Raw genomic sequence first — 12,912 nt, forward strand, 5'->3', positions numbered from 1 at the left:
TCCTTGGCCAGAGCCTTGGCTTTCTGAGTCTTGGTGCCATCCCCACAGGGTCGTGTTGAGCACTGAATGTGGTGATGGATGCAAATAAAAGCCTTCGATAAATGACCTGGGGTCTGTCCCAGTTCTAGTTAGTTTGTACTTTTAAAGTCCCACCCAATTACAGGCGAGCTCAGTATTGCTCTGACTGCCCGGTGTCTGGATGGCAGCACAGAGAGCAGAGGAAAACTGCATTTCCTCTGAGAGGAGGCGGAAGAAGGGCTGGGTCCTGGCCCATGGGATTTGCCCCTTCCCCAGCCCTGTCCTTATTCTGGCTGTCGGTCACCAAGTGAAGAGCACAGGCTCTGGAACCAGGCTGCCTCCAGAACCCAACTGGGACCTGCCTGTGAGCTGGGGCGGGGGCTGCCTCAGGTGACTGTGAACTGGGCAGTGGGTTGGTTCAGGTCCTCGTGCATTCGGGGGTGGCTGTGGTGAGGTCACCCTGTGCCCGCATCCCCTCTGAGGACAGGTCCAGAGGAGCTGGTAGGTCAGCTGTGGATGGTTTTGAAAGGGCTGGGGCTGTGGGGAAGAGGGGGGCATACATCTGCTTCTCCCAGATGTGCGTCCTTCTGCAGCTTCACCAAGACACATATGCATGCAGTGGAGGACAGCAAAACCACCCACGGACCACCAGGAGCCTCGCTGCCAAGAGAGCTCTGTGCCCACGGGGCCTGTTGCAGGGAAGGCCACTCATGGCAAAGGCCTGAGAAGTCAGATGAAACACCCGAGGGAACTGGCAAGGGCGACAGACAGCCAGGACGCTGAGCCAAATCCCCTGCCCCCGAGGGAGTGTCGAGGTCGGGTAGGACCCATGCCTGGGGTTTGAGATGGTGGTGACGTCCAGAACGTTCTTCTGGCCGGTTGGACCTTTGGGGCCGGCCAACTGGGTGGATGGTTGGGGGACTGAGGGGAAGCGGTTGCCGGCTTCCTGCCCGATCCTAACCTTGTGTGTGCCAGGCTGGGCCCCTTCTCTCCAGCACTCAGCTACCCTAACCCTGAGAGGGGCCTTCCTGCCCAGGCTGCCACTCTGGACGCCAGGGGAGGGGCTATGCCATTGCCAGAAACCACAACAGACCCTGACCCTGGCTCACGGAGGCGGTCTCGAAATGGACCTTTTTTTCTTTTGGCTAAATTAACATTTGGCATTTCAGGGTACTGGCCCTACGCCCGGCCACTCTGGCCTTCTGCCTGTCAGCTCCTTTGAGGCTATTTTTGCCATTCACTTATTTGTTAACTATTATTGCTCCCCAGGACAGATGGGCACCCACACACACTGACTTGCACATGCACACACAGACACACACACACACAAAACACCCGTCAAAACTGGAGCCCACTGGAAAAGCCAGCCTGCACCCACAAAGCTGAATGTGGGGTGGAAGAGGAGAAAGATCAAAAGGGTGGTCGTCCTGAGTCAGGATGGAGGAGGGGCTGTGCAGGTGGCAGGAGGCAGCCACCTCCCCAGAAATGCCCCACCCCCAAGGCTTCTCTGTGCTTGTTGTCTTGCCCTCGTTGGGGGATGGTTCTGCACTGGGAAGGGCTCACTTGTGACAGGATTGCAGATTCTGCCTGGACCATCTTTCCAGAGAAATCAGGGGGGAGCCTGGGACCTCTGAGGGCCCCCTGCTAGGACACAGGAGAGTACTCAGGGCCCGAGGCTTGCTCCTCTGTCCCACTCCACCAAGCCCCTATCTTCCAGAGGAGGGAAACTTGGCTTCTGCCTTCAGAGAGCATCCAGCCTGGTGGGCAAGCCTGGGCTCTGCTTGTGAGATGGGCAGTCCACGATCCGTCTCGGCCGAGCCGGCCGGCCCAGCATTCCACTGCAGGGCAGACACCTGCCCCTCAGTCCCGCACAAACCTGCCAGCCCGGCCGTGTGCAGGGCACTGCGCGTATACACAGCGCACGGCGTAGACACTTGGGCACCGGCGCTGTGGGTTAATCCTCAGGCTGGCTTCCAGCCTCCCTGTGTCAGGGCCAGCCCATCTGCTCTGGGGCCAGGGCCTCGCCGTGTCCCCTCCACACCTGACGCTGGTGCTCTCAAAGGCCAGTGTGCAACCACAGGGAGAGCAGAATGAGAAGTTGGGGACCTTCCTGCCGTAGGCTGCCCAAGGCCTTTCCTTTCTTTGCGCTTTGGCCTGTGTGTGTGAGAAATGGAAACGATGTTCCCTGCCACCTTCGAGGCAGGGAGTGAGGACGCTGGGGCCTGGGGGTCGCTGCCTACCTGGGTGATGACCAGGCTCAAGACCGGGCTCTTGTCAGGCTGTGATATGTCTGTGTCTCTCCCCTACTTGAGAAAAGACCATCCCATTAACTTGTGTGTTTGTGCCCTCCCTGGAGTGGCCACAGCCCTCAGGCTCTTCTGGAGCCCCAAGGCCTCTGAGGGCTCCCAGCAGCATGAGGAGGGCCTTGATGAGAAGGAGACTAAGCCTGCTGCTGGCAGGCACGGCCTGGAAGCCATTGTCGTATCATCTGGGAAGAGGCGAGTCCTTATGGCTGGGCATTCTGGTGAAGATTAGGGGAGTGGGATTTGCAACATCCCACCAACATGAGCTGAGCACACTGCCTCCTCCCTGCAGTCGTGACTCAGTGTGCTAGGGCTTTGCAGTCAGGCAGCTCTAGGCTTGAACCCCAGCTCTACCAGCTACCTGTATACAAGAATTGGACAAGTGACTACAACTCTTGGACCCTCAGTGTCCCCATCTGGCACTTGGAGCTGTTGATATCCTTTCCACAGGGCCGTTGTGAAAATTAGTGAACTCATTTGTATAAAACACCCTGACCTTTGCCACTGCCCATGGAAATCCCAGATGGGCCAAGAGAAAAGAGGCTAAGTCTACTAAAGGTGGAGCTCCTCTGGCCACTGCGCCCACCCTCATTTTTTCATGGTCTTGTGTATTTTAGCTTCTGGCTGCATTAACTGCTCATCCAAATCTAGACTCAGCTTTCATGCCACTTTGCTGAGAGAAGGGGGAGAAAGCCTGGCTGGGTAGGAGCAGGGCAGAACACTTCGTGGGCCCCTCTGCCCAGGAAGAAGCTGGCAGTCCCAGGGCCTGCACAGTTTTCTGCCTCCCAGTGAAGACTGCGTTATTATGAGCTAATGTCTGTGCTGTCCCCGGAGTGGCCAGGGAAGAAACACTGCGTAATGTGATTATTACAACAGTAACAATAACAACAACAACACTCCAACAAGCACACACATTTACAGAGAAGGCCGCAAGTCAAGGGGCTGGCTCCAGGCCAGGGCTGTGGTTAGCGCACCAGGGATGGCTGTGGTGCTTGAAGGAGGCAGGTTTCAGGCTTTTCATGCTCAGCTCTCTCTCCTGCAGTCCTCCCCCATTAAATAAAAAGTCTACAGGACAAATCAATAAGTCCTTTTCACTATAGCATAGCAGTTGGGTTTGATACAATGTGGTCCTGTGCCCATCTGGGGGCTGGTGGAAGAGGTCTCAGAAAGGGAGGCAGTGGGCTTTATCTGTCCTGCATGTCCCTACCACTTGCTCTTCATTTGCCTATTCAGAATTCCTTCCCTTCAGACCTTGCCCACCAACCACCCTTGGGTGGCTAGTACAGCCTGGGTACAGTGGGCAATTGCCCTGTGAGAACTCTCCATGGCTTAATCTGATGGCCAGAGTGGACCACACCCAGGTGCTGGATTTAGGACTAGGTGTCATAATAAGATAATGTCTGTGCTGCCCAGAACTGGCACAAATGCTAACATAGCATGATGTGATTACTGCAGTGCAGTGGCTAAGGACCACCTGTGTTCGAATCCTGGCTTTGTCATTCACCAACTGTGTGACCTGGGGTAAGTTACCTAACCTCTCTGGGTCTCAGCTTTCACAGCAGGAAGCGGAGATAATAAAAGTAACCTACCTCACAGTGTTGGTAAACATGCTCATAATAGTGTGTGGTGCACGGTAAGCCCTGTGAGGGTTTGTGCTTCTGTGGTTACTGTTCCAACAGGAGCAATAGCAGTACCAATAGGGATTTCCACCTTTGGAGTCTGTTATGTGTTGAATTGTGTCTCCCAAAAAAGATGTTGAGTTCCTAACCCACAGTACCCGTGACCTTATTTGGAAATCGGGTCTTTGCAGATGATCACATTGAGGTGAGGTCTTTAGGGTGGCCCTAACCAATATGACCGGTGGCCTTATAAAAAGGGGGAGGTTTGGACACAGAGACAGATACAAAGAGGGAAGCTGCCCTGAAGAGGCAGGGAGAACTCCCTCTGCGAGCCCAGGCATACCTGAGGCTACCAGAAGTGAGGAGAGAGGAAGGGACCAAAGTCTTCCTTCTGGGGAACAGACCTCAGAAAGAACCAACTCTGCCAGCACTTTGATTTTGTACTTCTGGCCTCCAGAACTGTGAGACAATACATTTCTGTTGTTTAAGCCATGTAATTTGTGGGATTTTGTTGCAGTAGTCGTAGCAAACGAATGCAGGGTCTGATGGGGACATTGTCCACTGCCTCCCACTGCAGCCCTGAGCTGCCTGCCACCCCTGGGGAAGAACAGTAGGGGACTGAAGAGACCAGGGCCTGGGGCCTGGGGACTGCTGCTGACTTTGGCTGGTCCAGGCTCTTCGGCCACATAGGTAAATGAAGATAGGGCCATTTGTAGAGCCTGGGGTGCAGATCACTCACCCCCTCACTCCCGTCCTGCCTTCCCGCCCCTTGCCTCTGTTTCTTAGGGCACTCTCCACCTCACCCCTGCTCCAGGCAGGAGGAAATGGGGAAGGGACATAGTAGCTCTCCGGAGAGGACAAATCTAAGCAGGGTTTTGGCCTGAGCATCTCTGTCCCTCTTTTCGCCTGTCTCCTGGAGCCTTAACTGATCTCTAAGCAGGAAGTGGTCTGCCTGTCTCTGGGCGGGCCTGTGTGTCTGTGCCTGTGTGTGAGTGTGGATAGAGAATGTCCCTCATTAAGCTGCTGTGGCCTCGTGACCATGACTCATAAACCTGCAGTTGGGCTGTGCTGGACAGAGACCTGTCCCCACGGTGGGTGAAGCTGGCTCCCGAGGTAGCAGCCAGCGCCAGGGCCCTCCACAGCGCACCTTGGCAGCCTGCCCCTGCCTGCTCCCTCCAAAGAACAAGTTGTTCGGTTTCATTTGCGGGAACAGATACGTCTTGAGCGTCTCCGTGTGCACAACCGGAGGATACAGTGCTAAGGAAGGTGCAGGCCTCACCTGCGGAGAGCTTGTCATTTGTGTGACGTGGAGGGGCGGGGGGTGGGCCGTCTTTAGCAAGTACACACATAACTCTCAAGACCAGGTATAAAAAAATAAGGAGCATGGGCAAGCACAAGTTGAGAGTGGGCAAAGGTACTCGGAGGAGGAGGGGAGCTGAGGGGCTGCTGGGGAGGGTTGGAGTTGGGGAGAGCCCAGGGAAGCCTTCATGAAGGAGGTGGCCTTGAGAAGGGCACCAGTGTTGCCCGCGGGGGAAGGGCAGAAACAAAGCTTGGAAGCTGGAGTGTGCAGAGTATGTGTGGGCACACTGAGTCTTCCCGGGCGACCCAAGTGCAGGGTCTTCCCTGGGGCAGGCAGGAGTTGGGGCTGGAAGTGTAGCATCCTGCCGGCCTCCCGTGCTGGGGCGAGGAGTGGCTGTAGAACGCACTGTAGAAGGGGATCCACCGAGGCTTGCTGCAGGCAGGCATGGTGTAGGGCTGGGCAAGGGGCGTTTGTGGGATGTAGAGCACGTGGCAGGAGCCCTGAGAAGAGGTCTGGCAGGGCCAGCTGGGGAGTATAGTGGGAGCAGGAAGGAGGGGGTGAAGGGAGAGACATTTCTCTTGGAAAAGTGACAGGATTTGTCAAGCGAGGAAGAGGAGGCGTGGAAGATGAGCCAGAGTGATGGAATAGTGCTGCCATTCAAAAGAAGTGGGTGGGAGGCACCTCCGGCCTGTGGGTTTGTGTGGAGCGGAGGGGCTTGAGTGCTGCCTGACTGCTGGGGTCACAGCAGGAGCCTGGCGTGGGTGGAGGGCCTGGGATCATGGTGGGGGAGGGGATGCAGGGCTCCCTCTGGGCTACCGGCTGCAGTGTCGGGGTTCTCCAGAGAAACACCCATTAGGATACACATAGACACACAGAGAGCTTTGCTGTGAGAGTTGGCTCATGCAGTTATGGAGGCTGAGAACACCCATGATCCGTGGCCTGCAAGCTGGAGAACCAAGAGAGCCAGTGGTGTAGTTCCCGTCCAAACCCGAAGGCCTGGAACCTAGGGGAGAAAGTCCTAGTCCACGCCTGGAGGCCTGAGAGCCCAGAGCCCGATGTCCGAGGGCAGGAGAAGGTGATGTCCCAGCTCAAGAAGGAGTGAATTTGCCCTTCCTCTGCCTTTTTGTTCTATTCAAGCCTTCAACAGATCTGATGATGCCCACCCACATTTGGCGAGGGCAAATGCTGTGGTTTGAGTTTGTCCCCACCAAAACTCATGTAGAGATTTGGTCCCCAGCATGGCCGTGTGGGAGGTGGGGCCTGGAGGGGGATGTTTGGGTCATGGGGCCAGTTCGGTAATGAATGGCTTGGTGCTTTTCTCGCAGTAGTGAGTTCTCACTCTGGTGTGACTGGATTAGTCCTCTCAAGAGTGGGTTGTTATGAAATCAGGAGGCCCCTAAATTCTGTCTCTTTTACGCATGTCCACGGCCCTTTTGCCATGTTGTGACGCAGCAGGAAAAGCCCTCATGAGAAGCTGAGCAGATGCTGGCGCCATGCTTCTTGAACTTTCCAGCTTGCAGAACCATGCACTAAATTACACAGTCTCGGGTATTCTGTTATAGCAACCACAAAATGGACTAAGGCCTTGATCTTCTTTACTTAGTCTGTCGATTCAAATGCAGATCTCTCTGGAAGCATCCTAAGGGCACACCCAGACATAATGTTTCACCAGCTCTCTGGGCATCCCCTAGCTCCAGCAAGTTGACATGTAAAATCAGCCCTCGTTCGAAGGCTGCTGGGAGCATGGACCAGGTGGAGAGGTAGGATCCTTGGGTGAACAGGTGCTGCTGGCCTTTCTTTCTAGGCATGAGTGACCAGTATGGATCCTGGCTTCTAGGGTCTGGGTGCTCTGCAGCTCAGACCTGCCGATGGGCACAGCAGCCGGGGTTCGCCAGGGAAACGAGCCCACTAGCTCAAGTGCCCCAGATGTCCTAGCATCCCTCCCCCCACCCCACCCAGCTGTGCCCTTGCCCACAGAGTATTCAGCAGCCATGGGTGGTCTAGGGTCTTGCTGTGTTGGAGGCCGCCAACTCTGCATTGTTCTTCAGCACATTGCAGGCATCCCAGGCCATCTTACCCTGCAAGCCTTCGTTTGTATTGTTTTCCGAGTTTCGCTTCATAGAATCTAGAATGTCAGAACTGGAAAGAACTATAGCCATCAGATCCAGCCCTTCATGTCGACAGAATGAATGGAGGCCCAGAGAGGTGAGGTGGCCACCCGAGGTCATGTGACTGCTCCCTGGCTGGTTTAGACCCATCTATTAGTAAATTGACTGAACTTAGACCCATCTTCTGACTTGAGATACTGTCCCATGGCCCATGCTTTTCCCACGCCAGCTCCTTTATTTCTAGATTTCTGGCCTCTTCAAAGTGAGGAGTTACACATCCATCTCCAGCACTCAGCAAAGTGGACATTTAGTGAAAATTTGTCACCTGAATGAAAGAAGGGTGATGACTGGCACATGCAAATATTTGTTCAGTTAGAGGGATTCAGGGGCAGGGTTTAAGGAAATGTTAAGGACCTGGCTGTCCAGGGCTTGTGAGAGAAGCAGGCTCACTGGCTAGAGGGCAGTTATTTCCCTCACTGCTTTGCTGGGGAGCCTGGAAGAGGCACGACGGGGAGAGGGTGGGAGCCTCTTATTGACACCAGCTCGCTTTTCTTCCCTGGAAAGGTAGAGCCACCTGTGGCCTTTGCTTGAGTCCACCCTGGACTACGCGTGGTGGGTGGGTGGGGCGAGGGGTGCTAGCAAGTGCGGGCGCTGGAGCTAGGCAGGTCTGCTGCAGGACAGGCGGAGCAGCGATGCACCCTAGGGTTTCAGCTCTCCTGGGGGAAGGAGAGCATCAGTCTGCCCGGGCTGCCATAACAGAACACTGCATATTGGTGGCTTAAACAACAGAAATTTATTTTCTCACAGGTCTAGAGGCTGGAAGTCCAAGACCAAGGTGCCAGCAGGGTTGGTGTCTGGGGAGGGCTCTCCCTGGGGGGGGCAGACACTGCCTTTAGCTGGGTCCTCTCAAGGTCTTTTCTCTGTGTGCTCGCAGAGAGATGCCTCTGGAGTCTGCTCCCCTTCCTGTGGGATTAGGGATCCAATCTTATAAGCTCATTTCCCTAATTACCTCCCCAAAGGCACTGTCTCCAAATATAGTCATACTGGGGGGCTGGAATTTTGGAATTTGGGAGACATAATTCAGCCCATAGCAGAGAGGGCTTGTGAATGTGATTCAGGACTTGGCCCTTTCCTCAGTACCAGGGTGCCCTGCCCCTGGGTGTGAAAGGCCCGTCTGGTAGGAGTTTCCTCAAAATCTTGAGGTTGCTACAAGCTTCTGTGCAAGAAGTGTCTCACGTTGCTCAGTGCCTTAGAGCTTCCTCCCCTCCTTCCTAATGAAAGAGGCAGGGAGGGCTTTTGGGAGGTCGTTCAGGCCGTCCCACCGTTGGGCAGCCCAGTGGCTTCCCCAACTCAACTGGACAAAATGTCCTGGCTATAAAAATTCCAGGGAAGGAGATTCTTGCCTTTAAGCCCGTTTGGGGAAGCATCTGGAAATAAGTCCTGAGGAATGAAGTGTCAGAAAGAGGGCTCTTTGGGCAGGGGTTACCTGTCCAGCCTGATGGCAGGCCCTGGAGGAGAGTGGGCCACCTCTTGCTTCCAGGTGGCCCTCCCTGGGCACCTCCCCTGGGTCCTGCAGTATAACCCCTGCTCCTGGGCGGGGACTTTGTCTAGGATCTTTTGGTACGAAACATTTCAAAGTAGAGAGAATAATGGACTGCCATATACCCACCATCTAGATGCAATAGTTGTCACGATCTTTGCCACATTTATTTCATTAGTTCATTTTTCTTTTTTCCTTCTTGCTGAAGTATATTAAAGCAAATTCCGGCTGTCACGTCCACTTACCCCTATATAGTTAGCATGTGTTCCTGAAGAAATATCTACACCTGAATTTGATCTCTGCCTCTCCTCGATCCCAGGTCTGCCAGGGATGCCTTCACTGCTCAGTTTCCTCACTGTGAATTTCCCCCGAGCGAGTGGTGTTTGCGTAAAATAAAGGAGAATTTAAAAAGAAAAACAACGTAGTAAGAAGGTGCACCAGATTAAACCCGGAGGCCTGGGTTTTGTAATTAAACTGCGTTCTCCCTGGTTGGAGCTCCTTCCCAAGGCCACAGAGGCGCTGTGGGACATGCCACCCCCCTCTCTGGTAGCAGGAAAAGTAATCATTTTCTAAACGGCCCTGCAGACGCTGAAGAGAGGCTCATTAGTTCTCCCAGGGGCCGCCGTCACCCCCGGGAGGACAAGTGGCCCAGCTCAGAAAGAATCTGGGTCATGTTCTTGCGTGCCGTGAAGGCCTCCGCAGGCCCTGGGGAGAAGCGTTCTGGCCAGCCGAGACCACAGGCACGCTGACACCTGGCGGGGGGCGTGCTGTGGAGGTGGTGCTAGCGTTCGCGGGGCTGGGGGAGAGACTGGGGTAGGACTCTGTCCAGGGATGGTGCATGGTTCCGCCTTGTACCCTGGTCCCCAGCTTGAGCCAAAGGAAGTTTTATGATTCCATCTCATTCCTTTCTAACAAATGCATTTCTCTCCCTCCCTTGGCAACCTAAGCTGTGTTTACAGAAAATATCAGAGTCTAGAATAAACAGTTCCTATCAGATCCGAGGGCCAGCGGGGCCGTGGGAGAACCTGTGGGTGTCCTCCTTAGTGACAGGGAGTGGCCGTGGGCCCTGCTCTAGCACACCCTGAGCATCTTCTGTCTGGAGGCGTGAGGGGCTGGAGTGGCGCAAGCTTTGGAATCAGCCCCACATTCAAATCCTGCTTCTGGCCATGACTACCTGTGTGACCTTGGGCAGGTTATTTAGCTTCTCAGAGCCTCAGTTTCCTCATCTCTAGATCCTCGGGAGGATTGCTGTAAATGTGAATCATCAGGTCAAGTCCTAGTGTTCAGTATTGGACATGGGAATCACTGGCTAAAGGAAGAGTTTCCGAGGAGCATTGCTGTACATTAGCTTGTTGGAGTGTCAGTGCAGTAGGACTTCTTATCACCCCCATTTACAGATTAGAAAACTAAGGCTCAGAGAGGATACGAGGGTTGCACAGAGTTGCACAGTAAGTGTGCAGGTGGGGCCTGGCCATTGGACAAGTGGGTATGTGAGATGGGTGTAGGGTGGCTGGTAGGAGGGTGTGCCAGCATGTCCACCTGGGAGCAGAGAAGGCTGGGGTGGGCTGAGGAGTGGTGGCAGGTCTTTGAAGATTCAGTGTCCCCCCAAGTTATTCTTCATTTTCCCATCTCAGTCAGATGCCCTGGCAATTCATATGCCTTTAGCCCATGGCATACTGTCTGGACCACCTTCTCAGCCTCTCTCCCTCTCTCCCTGCCCCTCTGAGTTATATTTAAATCAGGGCTGGTAAGAACCTTCTTGGTCATCTCCCTGTGCCCTGTCTGCATCATTCTGTCTGAGAGTGAGGCTAAGTGCACAGAGGTGACAGGACCCACCCAGGGTCACACAATCCGTGATGGGGCTGGGGCACGGCCCCTAGGCATGGCCCTGTCCACTATGCAGCCTCCCTCTGTCTCCCCTGGCCTCTGCTGCTGTGTGTTCCTTCAGGCACAGACATGGGTTTATGGGTCTCACACTCAGCATGGTCAGACTTGTAGAAACAAAGGGCAGATGAACTGCGTTCTCTGCCCTCACCAAGGAGAGAGCAAGAAATGCCTCAAGTTGCAGCCCGAGGTTAGACTGACAGTGGGCCAAGCATGTCAGCTTTGATGGTGGCCTGCTGCCCTGAGTCTCTGGAGGTCATATAATCAGTCACTCCTCCAGTGAGGGCCTTTCTGGTTTGGGATTTGTTTGGTGGGATCCTGTGCAGCTCTGGATACACGGTCGGCCCCTAACCCCACCTCCTAACCTCAGGCCTCAGGTTTCAGTGATTCCGCTGTGGACATTCTGTCTGGGAGGGGACAGCTCCCTCCCTGCCCGGGCTGAGATCAGAGGCCTCCCAGAAATGGACCATTCTTCCTCGGGCCCAGCCCACCCAGGGGCCTGAGCTCACTGCTCAGCGATCTCTCCGGTCGGCTGGGAAGGGCTCCTGCCCGGTTTGGATTACAGTTCGGGGAAGTGTTACGTGTCGTGTATTGTAGGCACACTCAGCACCTGCCTTCGGAAAGGTCACTGAGTAAGAAAACAGCTTGGTCCTTGGCGTGGCCCATCTGCTGGGAAACAGGGGCTGCAACAACTCTCCCACAAACTGGCAGTTGCCAAGATGAAAACGGGACGGCAGAACTGCGCAGGGAGGCCACTCGTGTCCTGGAAGAGCCCGTGTCGTGGAGCCTGCTCCTGCTGCAGATGTGCCCAGGGGCTGCTTTCTTCTTAAAGATCTAGATTTAACCAGGAAACAAAGCCCAGACAGGGCTGTGACGACCTCCCGCTCTGCGAGGCTGCTCTGGGCGTCCGTATCGGGGGGAGCGCCGCGGCGGCCACCAGCTCTTCTGACAGGCATGTTCGTGGCCAGGGCTATTTAGGGCAATCATTGAACAAGCACATAACCCTGCCTGCCCCCTTTTTTGGTTGTTGTTTGTTTGTTTGTTTTGTTTTTAGCCTGAGGAAAGATCCAGATGTTTCTAGTTCTGCAGATGTTTTTTTGCGCTAAAGCTGAGGAACAGATAGGAAATGAGGCCTGAGGGGGAAGCGGCCCCAGAGCCTTCCACATAACCAGACAGCCCTCCGTGGGGCCTCGCAGTCCTTCTGCACCAGACCCCCATTAACCCCACCGGCCTCAAGCACGTCCCCGCTGGGTCTTTTGTTTTTAGCGTCTCTCAGAGCTCTCTGCCACCACAGTGTAGTGGCCATCAGCACTGGAACTGCCATCTCCATACCCTTAAAGTCTCATCCCAAACCATTCCTGGGTCTCTGGCCCCTTCAGAAATCCCGGTGTACGTGGTGCCCGCACTTTTGGAGGACAATTGCTATTGCACGGTTTGGCATCCATTCCGAGTCAGAGGGAGAGCCCCGGGGCAGTCTTAATCATGTTCCTTCCCTGTCACTCTGTTCTTACTCCTCCCATCCCACCCCTATTTCCTGCCTTCTCTAAGGGCAGCTGGTGGCAGGAATCTGAGCCAAGACAGGGCCCCCAGGCCATGCCCAGTGAGGCCCATAGGATTGGGCACCTTCTGCCCTGCTGGGCGTGCCCCTTGCAGTCAGGGAGCCTCTCTGAGGTCTAGCTTTGTTCCCTCCTGTGATCTCCTCTCATCCTCTATGTGGAAGAAGATTTTGTGAGTGGGGGCCTTGTTGGCACCTTCTGGAGGGGAGGGGGCAGGTGTCTCGAGCTCCTGGGTACTAAGGTAGGGCCCAGGATTGTGAAGCTCTGATGGCCTGTTTGGAGAGAGGGTGTGTTCCAAAAGTGGGACTTTCTGTGTAGTGGATTTGGTCACTGGGCCCACAGACTGCCGGACGGGCGCTGGGCTGTGCGTGGGGAGGGGTGAGGAGGGTTGTAGTCTATCACCTGAGACTCTGTTATGCAGTCAACACAGTGGGAAGCCCGCATGGGCCTGCTCACCTGTGTTGATATGTCAGCCCAGCTGTCCCAATAGGTCGAGCCACAGCAGGAGGCTTTGGTCCCGGGGCTGCCCTGGCCCCCAGGGTATGAGCTCAGGAGCAGCTTTAACCCCACCGTGCTTTGCCTTT

General features: G+C 55.0%; 1 protein-coding gene across 3 annotated transcripts in view; it reads left to right on the plus strand.

Annotated features, from left to right (window-relative positions):
- The window catches only part of ADCY5 (adenylate cyclase 5), a 149,484-nt gene that overhangs the window by 20,178 nt on the left and 116,394 nt on the right, over nucleotides 1-12,912 (plus strand). The window contains exon 1 of one of the 3 annotated variants that reach the window (XM_045540128.1): nucleotides 12,502-12,569. The exons of the other annotated variants lie outside the window; for them this stretch is intronic. The gene's annotated coding sequence lies outside the window, so the exon portion shown is untranslated. Of the gene's footprint in view, nucleotides 1-12,501; nucleotides 12,570-12,912 lie in introns of those variants that run through there. 3 annotated transcript variants of the gene reach the window in all.

The sequence above is a fragment of the Lemur catta genome, chromosome 1 (genome assembly GCF_020740605.2).
Source record: "Lemur catta isolate mLemCat1 chromosome 1, mLemCat1.pri, whole genome shotgun sequence".
NCBI classification, from domain to species: domain Eukaryota; kingdom Metazoa; phylum Chordata; class Mammalia; order Primates; family Lemuridae; genus Lemur; species Lemur catta.